Source organism: Tupaia chinensis, unplaced genomic scaffold (genome assembly GCF_000334495.1).
Source record: "Tupaia chinensis unplaced genomic scaffold, TupChi_1.0 Scaffold143795_1, whole genome shotgun sequence".
In the NCBI taxonomy this organism is placed as follows: Eukaryota; Metazoa; Chordata; class Mammalia; order Scandentia; family Tupaiidae; genus Tupaia; species Tupaia belangeri.
In genome coordinates, this window is record NW_006203645.1 from 999,170 (window position 1) to 1,014,476 (window position 15,307).

At 41.8% G+C, this 15,307-nt stretch overlaps 1 pseudogene; it reads right to left on the reverse strand.

The window, feature by feature from the left end:
- Positions 1-1,550: 1,550 nt before the first annotated feature.
- Positions 1,551-12,307, reverse strand: LOC102491571 (40S ribosomal protein S4 pseudogene; annotated as a pseudogene).
- Between the last annotated feature and the right edge of the window lie 3,000 nt (positions 12,308-15,307).

The following is a 15,307-nucleotide window of genomic DNA, read 5'->3' on the forward strand; positions in this document are numbered from 1 at the left end:
CTGCTATAACAAAATACTTTAGACTTGGTACTTCATAAATAGTAGAAATTTCTTGCTCACAGTGTTAAAGGCTAAGAAATCCAAGATCGAGGTTCCAGAAGATTTAGTGTCTGATGAGGGACTGTTTCTCACAGAGGCCACTTTAAATGCTTCATCCCCACATGGCAGAAGGAGGGAGCAATCTTCCATAGACTTTTGGAATGGAAAGCAACTGTAGATACCAGAGACCATGTGGGAGGAGGGTGGGAAATGGCAGAGGGTGAGAAATAGGGAATACACACACACACACACACACACACACACACACACACACACATGAAATAAGAAACGGAAAATTATTTATTGACAATAACATGTATGATGAAGCCACTATGCAGAGTATTCTGGGTGGGAAATTGCATTTTGTATGTGGTGATAATGTTCAGTGAATAAATGTAAAAGAAATAAAATATAGAAAAAAAAAAAGAGAAGCAGAGACTTCTCCTATAAGGGCACTAATCCCATTAATGAAGGCTCTGACCTCATCATCTAACTCCCTCTCAAAGATCTCACTTCTTTATACTCTTGTATTAGGCACTAGGTTTCAATATATGAAGTGGGTGGACACACTATTCAGATCATAGCATTTATTTTTACATGTGTAAAGAGTCGGTATTTTGATAATGTCTTAGGCTTATTAAGACACTTCATTATTTGGGGCCTAAGAAATAGATACCAGGTAAGTTAAATTTTCTACCTTTCAGAGCATGTTAGTTCTAGAAGGTCTTCTGGTGAGTCATGTTCTGAGCGGGAAATTTGGCATTAAGGAATACTTAGCATTCTAGTTGCCCCCGGTTTCTATGGAGATGAGTCTAGCCCCTCAGGAAAGCAGTGATGGATGTGTAATCTCCAAGATAAGTAACTGACAGGTAAAAAAAAAAAAAAAACTTCTTTAATAGGCATTAATTATACACATTAATTATTTGGCATACACTGTACATTTGTGTTTAGAAGTTAGACCAAATAGAAAAATTCTCTCTGGTTCACTTTCTATAATCAAATTCTTCCAGGATTGCCGAACATTTGAGTAGATCTACTGTTTGAACTATTTGAATGGTAAACTTTTGTTTAATGCCACTAGGAGATTGCATAAAGACTAATACCTTGTTACCTGCAGTAGAAAATACTTGTGGGGGCTTCAATCTTCCCATTCACTGATATTTCCCTGATATTTTTCTTATAATCATTTCCTCCCTTTAGAATGTAAGCTTAGAAAGACTCTGACTGTGCCTGTCTTGTTCACTACTGTATTTCCGACCCCTGTTGCAGAGTATAGACACTTGATACATATTTTTTGAATGAAAGAATGCATGAAAAGGGTGTGTTATGGGGATGGCAGAGCCTATCAGAACAAATGCATGTGTGAGCTGTCATATTTCTTTGAACCAATTAACAAATACTTAAGCGGTAAATACTTGTTAATTGGTTCAAAGAAATAAATACTTTTTAAAAAAATTATGCTATATCATCTTTAATTAAGTATGAAGACCTTTCTAACATAAATGCTAGAGACCATTTCATCCACTGCTCTGTTTGGCTGCCAGTCTCTTGTCTCTCTCTTCAGCAATGGTGAGGCGGACACCTTTTCTCTGGGGAAGAGCTTGTTACCTTTGCCAATAACAAAAATGTTGAAGAGCCAAGTGGCAAAGCTGTTGCCATTGGCATCTTTCACATGAACCGCATCTAAAGGGCCAGGATGTCTCTCTCTGTTGATGATCACACCAATTCTTCCCGAGTTAGCACCTCCTGTCACCATGCACAGGTTAGCAGTGTCGAACTTGATGAAACCAGAAATCTTACTCATCTCCAAGTCAATCTGAATGGTGTCATTCACCTTGATGAGAGGATCCGGGTAGCGGATGGTATGAGCATCATGGGTCACCAGATGAGGGGTTCCTTTTGTGCCCACAAAGATTTTTCTCACTTTGTACAACTTGTACTTAGCCTCCTCATGAGTAACACGATGGACAGCAAAATGACCCTTGGTGTCATAGATCAGTCGGAAATTCTCTCTGGTCTTGTCAATGCTGATGACATCCATAAAACCAGCAGGGTAGGTTATGTCAGGACGGACTCTGCCATCAATCTTAATGAACTGCTGCATGCAGATCTTCTTTACTTCATCTCCTGTTAAAGCATACTTAAGTATGTTCCTTAGGAAAATGATGAGAAGAAGACATTCTCAGCTTGTGCGGACCAGTGGATGGATAAGGGGCAAACACACTGGTGCTTCTTATGGCCCTGAGCCATGGCTGTGCTAGGAATGGAAAGAGCAATAGTTTGGGTTTTGAGTATTAGAAAAGTGCTTCAGGATCTGTATTATTAAATATAAGAAACTGATCCTCATTTCCTTTGGACTGACAGGATTAAGTGACTGAGGAGAAATAGGTGCAGGAGAGCTAAACACTAATTGTACTTCTTAGTATATCCTGGGACCAACAGTTGGCATAATGGCTATGTCACTGGACTCCCATGTAGTCGACCGCGGTTCAAGTCCCAGACGTGGTAGTTTAAACTCATGCCGGGCGCGTGTGCATGTGTACCCAAGATCCTGAGAGGAGAATGGAGGAGAAGGGATTGTGGCATGGCCATCCCCCCTGGGGGAGATTTCTCGCTTTCTGTCTCTCTGTCTCTCTCTGTCTTTCTGGCAAGCACATGTGCTCTATAGCAAAAACCTCCAAAAAAAATCAGCATATCCTATTGTTCATTCATTAATTCAACATGTTGAGTCTCTTTTTAGTGCCAAGTGAAAAAGAACTGACTGGTCCTTATGTAACCCTCTGCGTGTGGCATCCTTCTCCTTGTCCCCCAAGAGAACTTAAAGTCTAAATTTTTGTTTGTAATTTCCATGTTTTAAGTTACTGTTTTACTCACATGTGGGGAAACAGGCTTGAAAAGTATTTTGTTGAATGGATAAATAAAAATGTGTGCCCCCGTGTAGGTGTCCTCTAGTGTCTTACAGATATTGCTTCTACTCTTTTTTTGGAGAGGTTTTTGCTATAGGGTGAGTGCACTCACCAGAAAGACAGAGAGAGACAGAGAGACAGAAAGCAAGAAATCACCCCCTGGGGGGAATGGCCACACCACAATCCCTTCTCCTCCATTCTCCTCTTGGGATCTTGGGTACACATGCACACGCGCCCGGCATGAGTTTAAACTACCAGGTCTGGGACTTGAACCGCGGTCGACTACATGGGAGTCCAGTGACATAGCCATTATGCCAATTGCTGGTTCCATACTCTTGCTGTCATTGTAATATCATTGCTTTCAACCAGTCTTCCAGTCTCAGTTTTCTAATTTGTATGCTGCTGTGTGTCTGTATGAAACTGTTCTATCTCCTATTGAAGTAACTTTATACAAATTACTCTCAGAACCCCTTTTCTTTAACCTAGCAACTATTTATAATTTCCATCTTTATAATTTTCCTTCTTTCCATCTTTAGCCATGTGTAAGTGGAGCAATTGTAGGCATTTTGTTCTGAACTTGAGTTTTTCACTTCGTACTATTTCTGGATTTCTAGATAGTCTTTGTATTAATTATTTTTATGACTGCTCAATATTCTATCAAGCAAATATATTATAATTGGCTTTATCATAATTAAATTGCTGAATACCAAGGCTGCTTCCCAGTTTAAACTATTATTAAGTAAAATTGCTGCAAAAGTCTTTTTAATAATAAGATTTTTTTTCTTGTTCTGAATTGTTTCCTTAGGATGTATTTTTATGAATGAGATGATTCAGTCAAAGGCATGATTAATTTTGCTGCTCTTATTACCTGAGGGGCTTGTTCTATATAAAAAAATATAGTTTATTTTTCTGATCATAAAAGTAATTCATGCTCATTACAGAACATGTGGAAAACATAGCACTGTGCAAGAAAATGAAAAATCTCCCAAAATCTTACTCCACAAAGATATCCATCATTCATTTTATTAAAAATTATTTTAAATTTTTAATCCATTATTAATCTTTTGCTACATTTCCTTCAACTTTCAAAAACTTGGGCTTATGTATCATTTTGTATCCTGCTTTTTCACCATGAGCATTATATTTTTTTCCATGTCATTAAATATTTTTCAATGACCACATAATGTACTGTATGGAAGGCTATCAATCCCTTATTATTGAACTTTTGACTTGAATAAATAATGCTGTAAATGAAGCTTCTTATATAAACTTTCATAAGAATTGTGATTATATTCTTAATACAAGTATCTAGAAATAAAATGCTGGATGAAGAATACAAAAATTTTTAATTTTTGATCCATGCAGGAATCTTGCTTCTTGACTTAATTGCATTTCTTTATACTCTGTAACGGTTTCCTACTGCTGTTTTAACAAATCACCAAAAATTCAGTGGCTAACACGATACAAATGTATCTTACAGTTCTGGAGGTGAGAAGTCCAAAATGGGTTTCATTGTTGGCAGGGCTGCACACCTTCTACAGGCTCTAGAAAGAATTCATTTCCTTGCCTTTTCTAGCGTCTAGAGGATGCCCACATTCCTTGGGTCATGGCTGGCTTTTTCCATGTTCAAAGCGAGCAGTATTAAGCCAAGCCCTGGTCACACTGTTGTCTCCCTGGCTCTCTCTCTTCTGCCTCCCTTCCCACTTTCAAGAGCCTATTGATAACGTTGAGTTCATTTGGATTTACTGTTATTTACAGTAAATATACTGGGCATATGTAAATAGGTGCACAAAGTAGGTACATTGTCAACATTTGACCAATGATGTGAGAGCACGCCAGAAACACAGGTTGTGAATTCTGTTACTGATACTTTTGAGCTTGGATGTCATTCTGTCCTATTCCATTCCATTCAATTGGCATTTATGATATTTCTGTGACATGTCAGGTCCTAGGAAATGTGCTGATGACACAAATAAGTGGGAGACAAAACCCCTGATCTCAAGTGACTTTCAAAATGTACTTCTCTTAAACATTAGGTTTTCGTCTATAAAATAGCTACAATATCTGTATGGGCCCACTGGGTTGTTGTGAATGAGAGAACAGCTAAAGTACATGCAAGCAAGTTGTAAAGAGCAATTTGTATGTAAGGAGTTCTTGCTCTTTTCAATGTTTAACAGTTGTTTCCTTGAAAAGACAAGGCAACTCAACAAGATGATGCATCTGGATAAACATTTCCTCCATTTTTCTGTAAGTATAATTTGTGATGTGATAACCAGAGCCTATCTGGCAACACTGTTGTCAGAGAACCTCTGCATTTCTTCAAGGTGTTTACTAAGGGCCCTGGCGTATAGGATTATACCTCTGTCGTCTTAGGGGGTGATACAGTTTCCAAAGCTCATCTAAAGGATTTTTTGTACTGTGAACTGGCCAATATGATGTTTTGAATCATCGCCGAGTGTGGACCCAATTTATATTTGGAATTTTGTGCCATCTTGAAGGAATATCATCCAGTGCCAGGGTCTTCTCTGAGCTAATTGGGCTTTGGCAGTGATGTCATTCCATGGTGGGCGTTTGTGGAGACTATGGCAGCGACAACTTCAAATCTCATTTTCCGCAATGTGTGTCCATGTGTGCAAAGAGACTGCTCCTCTCCCTCACGTGCAGTCATCGCCTGCTGAAATTTCACTTCTGGTCCCTTTCTGAAGATGGAAGTTCAGTAAGCTATTTATACCCTAAAAGTATTCTTTTCCCTTCCTTCTATGCTAATGACAACTATTTCTCCTATTATTAATATGACTTAAAATAAAATTAGGCAAAAACATCACCAAACTTAAACTTTTGATAAGCAGGAAACTGTCATAGAACTATAGAGGGACATATCTCCTAGGGTTAGGATTACAGTCTTTAGAATCGAGCACAACTATTCTGAATGACTGTGTGTTCGGCTGTGTGTGGTCAGCCAGTTTGTTAACCTGTCTGAGCCTCCATTTCCTCATCTGTAAAATGAGGGTAATACTTTTTGTGTCATTGTGTTGTGGCTTAAATGTAACTCAGATTTCTGGCTGTTCACCTGTATCTATTGACTTTGCTGACCTCAGATTTTCTTTCTATCCTTCTAAATAATCCTCATGTCCTGAGACCATTGGAGAATAAAGAATTTTCTGGTGATTTTCTAAGAGACAGAGAGAAGGCGGCTTTATCACATGTTCTATAGTGGGACTTTCACAAGCCCCAAGATCCGTCTGAAACGCTGTCCTCAGCTTCTCTTTTATTTATGGCAGTTCTGTTCTGCTCCAGACTCTCACACCACTGCGCAGTCTTGCCACTCTGCGGTTCAAAAGCCCTGCTAGTAAGTGAACAGCCACCGTCTATCAGTAAGAATTTTACCACCTATCTGTTATTACTTCACTCTGTCTTTGGGGGGGGGTCTCCTTTCTCACTTCCTATGGCCTGTCAAAGATATTTCTTCCTATCATATCCCCTTTTTCTTCCGGAGAGGTATTCCGAGGTATTCCGAGGAATATCAAACATAGACAGCAACCATAGATACCAGAGACAGTGTGGGAGGAGGGTGGGAGATGGCAGAGGATGAGAGATAGGGAATCAAGGATAGGAAAAAAAAGCAAAATATACAGGAAACAAGAAATGGAAAATTATTTGTTGATGATAACACGTATGTTGATGTGCTTGATTGAGCCAATATACAGTGTATTCTGGATGGAAAATCTCATTTTGTATGCTGTAATGATGTACAGTGAATGAATGTAAATAAATAAATTAAAAAAAAAAACAACCATTCCCATTTTACTGGGTTTTAAATTATATCATACATGTAAAATACTTGGCACAATGCCCACCCAGCATAGTATTCAACAAACAAAAGTTCAGTTTTGACAACAAAGTGAAAGTTTTGTAATAAGATAGATAGCATTGATATATCTGGAACAACAGCAGTACTTAGAAATTGATGTCTTTGTCCCTTAATGATTAACAATCTATTAGAGAAGGTTTAGCAGTCTAGAGCCAAAGATGCCCAAAGCATGAAAAGCTGGGTGCACATCAAGGGTGTGTCACTTGAATCTCCAACACTCATCTGGAGACCCAGACACAGCTCTAGAGACAGTTCAGTAAGCCATCATTAGTCTTCAAATGGCAAAGGTATGGTCTACATTGTCATTTTATTAAAGAAAAGAAATACTTGACCACCATTCTATTTCCTCCTACAAGCAAGTTCTTTTGACCCTAAACCCTCTAACCCTCATGTTTCTTGGTCTCTTACTGCTCTTCAGTGAGTAATTATTGATAGCCTCAGCGGATTTAGTTGAGAATGTCTTCTTTGTGGGCCATTGTAAGTCTGTTCTGGCTTTCTCCTATCACTGTGTGACTTGTCAGCTATTCTGCTGGCTTGGTGGCTGTTTATCCATTTAACTTCAGAGAATGTGCTCTGGGCCAGACACTCAGTCAAAGGGTAGGAAAGCAGAGGGGAGAAAACAAGGTTTTCAACAGAGTCCAACTACTTATCACGTAGAGAAGTCAGCTGCATTCCACTTGGTAAGCTGAGCTTTCAAAACAAGCGAGATGGGAGAAATTCATTTTGCCTGAGGAGCAGGAAACCAGCGAAGGTTTTGAGAGCCCTGGATTTTAATGTGGGCCTTGAGGAACAAGCAGAGATTTTTGCTAGGCCGTGAAGCAGATGACAGCAACCATTCCAGACTCTGATGTGCCAGCTGGAATCAAAGTGAGAACGTGAAGAGGAAAAGGAAACCCAAGGGGACAGAATTAAGGCCTTTTATTCTGCCGTCCCTTCCCACATGAAGACCTAGCACTCTGAGCTCAAGTACTGGAGGGCTTTGAATTTTCCTATAATAGGGAATGAAAATGCCTTTCTTCCTTAGACAGAAAAGTTAAATGTCTTGCTCAAGTTTGCACTCTTAATAGGTAACAAACAACCTAAACCAGTGCCTATTACAGGGCTTAGCCCCTAATATGTGGCCCATAATCCATATTTGTTGCACAAACAATAACTGAATAAATAAGTGAACAAACGCAGATCTCTTGAATCTGTATAGTATGATTTATGTGATCTGGTGCTTGTTATTGTTGTCGAATAGTCACACTGCAAGTAATCATTGGCTATTATTGTTCAAAGCAGCATCCCAAGGGATGTACTTTTAGGTCTTCATGAATCTTCAAATTCAGGACAGCCTCTAGCATATATAGATTTCCCCCTAATATGAAAATTTTACATAGGAGAGGAAGTCTATCACAGAGCTTTACAATTACTTTCTATTCTTTCTGTGTCTAGTCTCAATTCCTTTCGATTTCTCCTGCCCATAGTCATCAGGGGTTTGATGTAATCAGACCTGGAACTGCACTCCTCATATGTTTTTCATGTGGCTTTTCTGAGGTCTACAGATCAGATTTGCTTCCCCAGCCCAGAGTGACATCCTTTTTCACTTTATTAATTCTTGCATTCATCTAACAAAGGAGCATTGAGTGCCCCCTTCAGAATCAAACCCTGGGGACCAGTAGATAGATGGTGAAGTGGCTTTATCACTGAACTCCCATGTAGTTGACTGTGGCTTGAGTCCTGGACCTGGTGACTTAAACTCACACCAGGCACATATGTTTGTGTACCCAAGATCCTGAGAGGAGAATGGAGGAGAAGGGATTGCAGCATGGCCATATCCCCTGGGGGGTGAGTTCTTGCTTTCTGTCTGTCTGTCTCTCTGGTGAGTATATGGGCCCTATAGCAAAAAAAAATTTTTTTTGGAGAGGTTTTCGCTATAGGGCACGTGCACTCACCAGACAGACAGAGACAGACATAGAGACAGAAAGCGAGAAATCACCCTGCAGGGGGGATGGTCACGCCGCAATCCCTTCTCCTCCATTCTCCTCTTGGGATCTTGGGCACGCACGCACACGCGCCCGGTGTGAGTTTTAAGCCACCGGGTCCGGGACGCGAACCACGGTTGACTATGTAGGAGTCCAGCGACATAGCCATTACGCTAACTGCTGGTTCCCACAAAATTCTTTCTTAAAAAAAAAAAAAAAAAAGAATCAGACCCTATACTGGGTACTGCAGGTCCAGTGGTAAAGAGGATAGAAACGGTCTCAACTTACAGAGTTCACTGTCTAGTGAGGAAGCAGTAATAAATAAGTATGCAGCCTATAATGTAAAGATTTTTTCAAATTTATTTATTTTTAAATTGACAGATAAAATTACATGTATTTATTATGTACAACATGATGTTTTGAAGTATTAGGTTCTTGGAAAAGTCATGACATCTTTTCTATGTTTTTCTATGCAAAAATGCATCGTGACTGATCCAACAACCCAATATGCATGACAGAATGGTTAAGTCTAGCTAATTAACATAAACGTTACCTCACATAGTTATCATTTTTGTGATCACATCACTCTCTTAGCACTGTTCAGGAATACAATGTATCGTCATTAATCATAATGCCATGATAGTTTTGGTAAGTGCTAAAAAAGGGAAGTATAAGATGAAGAATTTGTCTAGCAGGAGAATCTAATGTATTTAGGAGGGTCAATACCAGCTTTAAGGGGAGTAGAAAAGGGCTCAGTAACAAGATGGGGAAGACATACGGCGAGGGCAGGGCATGAGTAAAGGCTCTGAGGTAGGACAGAACTTGGCTTTCTCCAGGACATTTAGTAAGGCGCATGTGGTAATGCCTTAGCTTGCCATCAGCCTTAGGGTAGTCTCCTCCTGTGTGAAGAGCAAAATCCAAAGTCCAGATTCTGGTGAACAAGACTCCATGCAGTCTAGCGCCCTTCTGCATCTCAGAGCTCCTTAACTCATCACTCTTCCCTTCTCTTCCTGCCAACTTCATTTTGCTGTTCATCAAAAATGGCAAATGTAGCTCATTTTCTGGGCACCTACGTTTTTTCTCTCTCTACTTACAATGCTTCATACCAGATTTCTTCATGACTTACTCCCTCATTTCATACAGATTATGTGAAAATCTTATCCAACGGCCTTCTCTGGTAACTCCACCCACAGCAGATTCCTCCCCACTCTGTTCCATTACTCTCTATATTGCTCTTCATTGCACGTAACCATCACCTGACACAGCACTTTCATTTTACTTAGTGAATTGTATTATTCCATTACGTTGGAAGGGTCATCGATGAAGATTCCTTGTTGACTGCTATATCCTTAGCACCTAGTATAGTCCCTGACTCCTAATAGGCACTTAACAAATGTGTATTTACTAACAGTTGGACAAGATAGTTACTGTAAGACTAGACTGAGGAGAAAACCAGGAGCCAGATCTGTGATGCTGTGTAGCCAGGTCACCATTATCTACATCCCATGTCCCTTCTGAATAAACCATATACTTATGTGTGTCTGGTTTTTGGCTCAATGCTTCAATCACTGCCTGCAATGCTCTTCCTCAATTCCTTCCATCACCATCGCTGTCAATGGAAGTCCCGTTGGCATAACCAATTGCTTGAACTTCTACATACTATCAACTTAATTTCTCTTTGAATTCCGGTGAGTGGGGAACATGCTTGTCTCTTGTCCCCAAAGAGAGAGCTCCTAGTGAGTGATGCCACATTGGATTCATGCCTGGCCCTTATCCCAGCATAGGCTTGACCCAGAGTGACATTCAGGGCAGCCTTTGTTTATCTGGATGGCAGAAAGGTGATAACCCAGAAGATCTAATAATCCAGGTAAGACCTGGGAGCTGAGTGAAAGTCACAGCTGGATTTGAGGAGACATGTAGTAAAGAGCACACCCCTGGAGCCTAGTTGTCTGGGCTTTGAATCTGCTTCTGTCCCTTACTAGAGATTTACTCGACATCAGTTGGCCCAGCCATGATGGCGCAGGTAGTGTGTGGAGATGTGGTGCTAGAAACCCCATGGCAACTGCAGTTTGAATCTCTAGGTCCAGATGGCCTGAAACATTCTAGGTGCACATGTGAGTGCCCAGGAAAATGGTGAGTTGGAGGGCTGGAGGGAGGAGATTGCAGCATGGAAGTACTGTGGAGGGTGTCCCTTGCTTCTCTTTCTCTTTAGAGCTCAGAGACTCTATCATGAACAAAGAAAAAAATATATATGGCAGGACAACCAGAGATCTTGGAGCCAAAGCCCAAAGCCAACAGAGCTCAGCCTTTCTTTTATAGAAGGTGATACTGAGTCCCGGAGGGGAAGTATCTTTCCTATGCTCCCATTCTGGGAAAGGAGGGCTGACAACTCCAGGCTCTGGCCCTAGTCTGATGTTCCCTTTGTAGGCGAGCACTGAGGACCAGAAGAATATAAAGATCTGGAGGACTGATGGCCATTTTTATATGCAAACTAAATTCTGAGGTTCCTGATAACCAAAGTGAAAATAGATATACAGTGAGCTATGGAAGAGAAAATCAATGTGTTTTCCTAGCTCTTAGTTCTAAAAAAGGCTTCTCATTTGTGCCAGCTCCTCAGATGATGTTGAAAACAAAGCTTTCCTTGTGATGCGCGCTCTCTCTCATGCCCTGGGGCCATCTTGGCTGAGAGGCTGTCCAGATTTCTATACTGAGATGGTTAAAACTTCTGGATTTAAAAAAATCTTAGATCCTTATTCTGACTCTGCTGTGATTATGGGATTTCCCCACCAGCCAAGAATTACATTTGTGATTCAACCTCCTAAAATTTCATAGTTCTGAACCTTAAAGGTCATCAGGTCTAACATCCCCATTCCACTCACCTTCTGATGTTTGAATCTTCTCTGCAACAACTCCATCAAGTGGCCATCCAGCGTTTGCTTGAATGCCCTCAGTGACAGGACACTCACTGCCTTCCAAGGCAATTCATTTTATCTGTCCTTGAAGTTTCTCCCTCTATTGCGTTAACATCTGAATCCTGGGTATACCTGTTGAAAGAGACATTTCATTACAACAGAAAGAAATCAAGTCAAATTGGCCAGCAGGAAAAAACTCTTCGGGAATCCTTAGCTTCATTAGAAGTAGACTTTTGTTCAAATGAAGTGTTAAAATTAAAGCAGTATATATCTGAGTGGGGCCAATTGGCATTAACTCACCACAGCATATGGTGTGCTTCCTTTTATATGCATGTTTAGCAGCTAGTGGGTACCAAACCTCACACAGCTCTCAATTGCTAGCACTAATGAAGGATCTGTTTGCCTTTAGGGATAAAGATGGTATCACTGATTCACAGTTGTTTTTCCAGGAGTGAAGAACAGATTTCACTTCCTTGTGCGCACTCTTTTGCTTAGTCCTTTCTTGTCCCTACTACCACTGCCCTAATTCTGGCCTCCTTGGCTTGTGCCAGGATTGTTTTCCTGACTAACTGGCCTCCTTGAGTCTTCTTCCGGCTCTCTGTGGTCTAAGACCATACTGCCAGAGGGATCTTCATAAAGCATGGATTTGCCTTCTCACTTCCAGCTCAAATCCTTCAGTGACTCCTGTGAGCTCCAGCATGAATCCAAGCTTCTTAGCATGTAAGACAGGCAGGTCAGAGTAGAGGGGTACCTGGTCCATCCAACAGGACACTAGCTGTCCCTTATTCAGAGACATTTGTACCCCCAAAGGAATCTAAGGCCTTTTGGGACATCTCATGCTGATATAACCATTGGGTTGTCAGAAAAGTCATGACAGGGACCAGCAGTTAACGTAATGGCTGTGTCGCTGGACTCCCACATGGTCGACCGCGGTTCGAGTCCTGGATCCGGTGGTTTAAAAAAAAACTCACGCCGGGCACGTGTGCATGCGTGCCCAAGATCCCAAGGGGAGAATGGAGGAGAAGGGATTGCGGCATGGCCATCCCCCCTGGGGGGGTGATTTCTCGGTTTCTGTTTCTCTGTCTGTCTCTGTCTGTCTGGCGAGCACACGCGCCCTATAGCAAAAACCTCTCCAAAAAAAGAAAACAAAAAAGAAAAGTCATGACACATTTTTGCATAGAAAAACACAGAAAAATGTGACATGACTTTTCCAACGAAGCAATATAAATTTCAGTTTGTTAGCTGACAAAGGTGAATTTAATGTTCACTTGAAAGAAGAAACAGAGGCTGGATGATGGCATAGTGGAACAACAGCATGCCCTGTGAGGCAATCCCACATGGGAAGGTACTCAGGTCAAGTCCAGAGATGTCCCTGTGTATGCTGAGCACACATGTGTGCCTATGATCTGGGACTGGCTGAAAGCTGGGTGTGGGACATGGTGTTAAGACTCTGTTAGGGATGCTGTGTGTGCGTGTCTTTCCCCACCCCCTTGCTCACAGAAGAAACAAATGTTAATAAGAAAAGTATCTAAAGGTAATGGCTTAGGTCTTTTGTATCCCTTTTTAAAAAGAAGGAAAAAGAGAGATGCTCTCAACAGAGCTGCGAACAACTACTGCTACTGAAAATATCAAATATTTTGTAGTGCTTACCGTTTCTAAGTACTTCGTGCACAGCGCTTCACTTAAGCCCTTCAGGGAAGTGATACGCTTGCATAGCCCTGGGCACACACATCTCCTTAAATTTCATACCCTGGCACTCACTCATCTCACCCTAACCCCAGCCCTGGTGGGACCTGAATGTCAGTGACATGGGAAACAGGCTTTGGGGTCACCTGGTAGAGGATCTCAGACAGAGAGGGTGGTCAGAGCAGAAATCAGGGCATATGGCTGGCCATGGGATCACCAGAGTTCTGCTGTCTGAACCAGGTGGCCAGGAGGCCATCTCCAGCACAGGCGGCCTGAGGGGAAGACTGCAGGCCTGGGGTCCAGGTTCCCATTTGTGCGTGCCACTGGTGGGGGGTCACGTGCAATGAAATTTTGTTTCTGGGCCTCAGTTTCCTCCACAGTATAGTCAGTATTAACGACCCCCTCTGCTTACTTCCCAGGTCCAGTGTGATGATGGCAGTGAAGGTCTGAGAAACAGAAAGAGAGCTTCCCTTGTGTCCGAGTGGACAGAGGACCTGTGGTCAAGCCCATCATCACTATTGGCTTGCTCAGGGACTTGGCATATAACTTTCCCGTTCGAGGAATACTTCACCTCTCATTAACGTGGATGAAATGATCCCCTTGACATAGGCAGCTGTGCTTGTGTCCCCAGTTAGGAGAACGTGTTGGTGTAATATGGCTCCTGACAGCTCCCAACTCACTGTCCCCACCGCAGGCAGCCCACAGCCAGAAGCAGCGTGGCCTTCACGTCCAGGCCCAGCTCACTCCTCTTGATGCACTCCTTTTCCAGCTCAGTTGCAATGAAATGTCTCCTTCCTTATAAACCTAGGGCTGTGCCCTGGACAGCCTATCACATCACTGTGCCTCCCCTGGCTCTTAACACATGCTTCCTCAAGACTGGGGGTCCACCCTCGGAACTGTAAGATGCATGTTGATAACTAGCCAGGAGGCTAATTGAAAGTATTTTGGGGTTTGCATGTTAGCTCCGTCAAATCAAGTAAAAAATCATTCTTATCTACCACAACCAGAAGTTATGCAAACCTGCCAATGGCACTAATTAAAGGACTTCCTGACGTCTCAGAGCATTTATCACAAATGAGGAACAGAACATTTGGGGGCCTATTTTATTCTCTGTCGCAGCCATAGCTCCATTGCCATCTGCATTAATGCTGTATGGGGAGAGTCTATGCCAGAGGGCGGGGAGGAATTTGGTTCACTGAGGGCGTGTATTTGAGCTCTGTGTGTGTGCAGCAGTGTGTGAGTATCAGGTACTGGCTTAGATGGGATCAGCCATCCTTCCCAAGTGGGGATGAGCCTTCACACTCTTCCCATCTTCATGTGGGATTTCGGGCCTTGACTTGACCCCATACGGTAGGTAGAACAGATGCCACCTAGAGAAAAATTTTACAAACATTATTCTTTCTGATCCTCACAACAGCTCTGTAATGTTGGCTACGATCTCTGCGTTGCAACTTAAGAAACTTGCTATAAAACAGGGTTGGCCAACATTTTGTAAAGGGTCAGACAGTTAATATTTTTAGCTTTGTGGACACAGGGCTCTGTCATGACTGTGTAATCTACTGGTGTAGCACAAAAGTAGAGATGGACACTGTACAAAGGAGTAGGCTTGGCTGTGCTCTGGTTAGACTTCATTAACAAAAACCAGATGGTGTGGGCCACAGTCTTCTGACCTTTGCCATAAAGCACCTAAATTGTTGGGATGAGGGGTTACCTTGTATAGAAAACCTAAATGAAGGGATTTGATATAGACTCAATAAATATTACGGAGCATCCACTCTGTGTCTGGCACTGTTAAGGGTACACAGATACATCCGAGTTTATGGTCTGGTGGGAGAAATGTCTATATGAATTCGCATCACTTATAGTGTAAAATTCAAAATGTCCAGAGCCATTAGAGGAGACAGATGACACTCAGAATTCAGTACACTG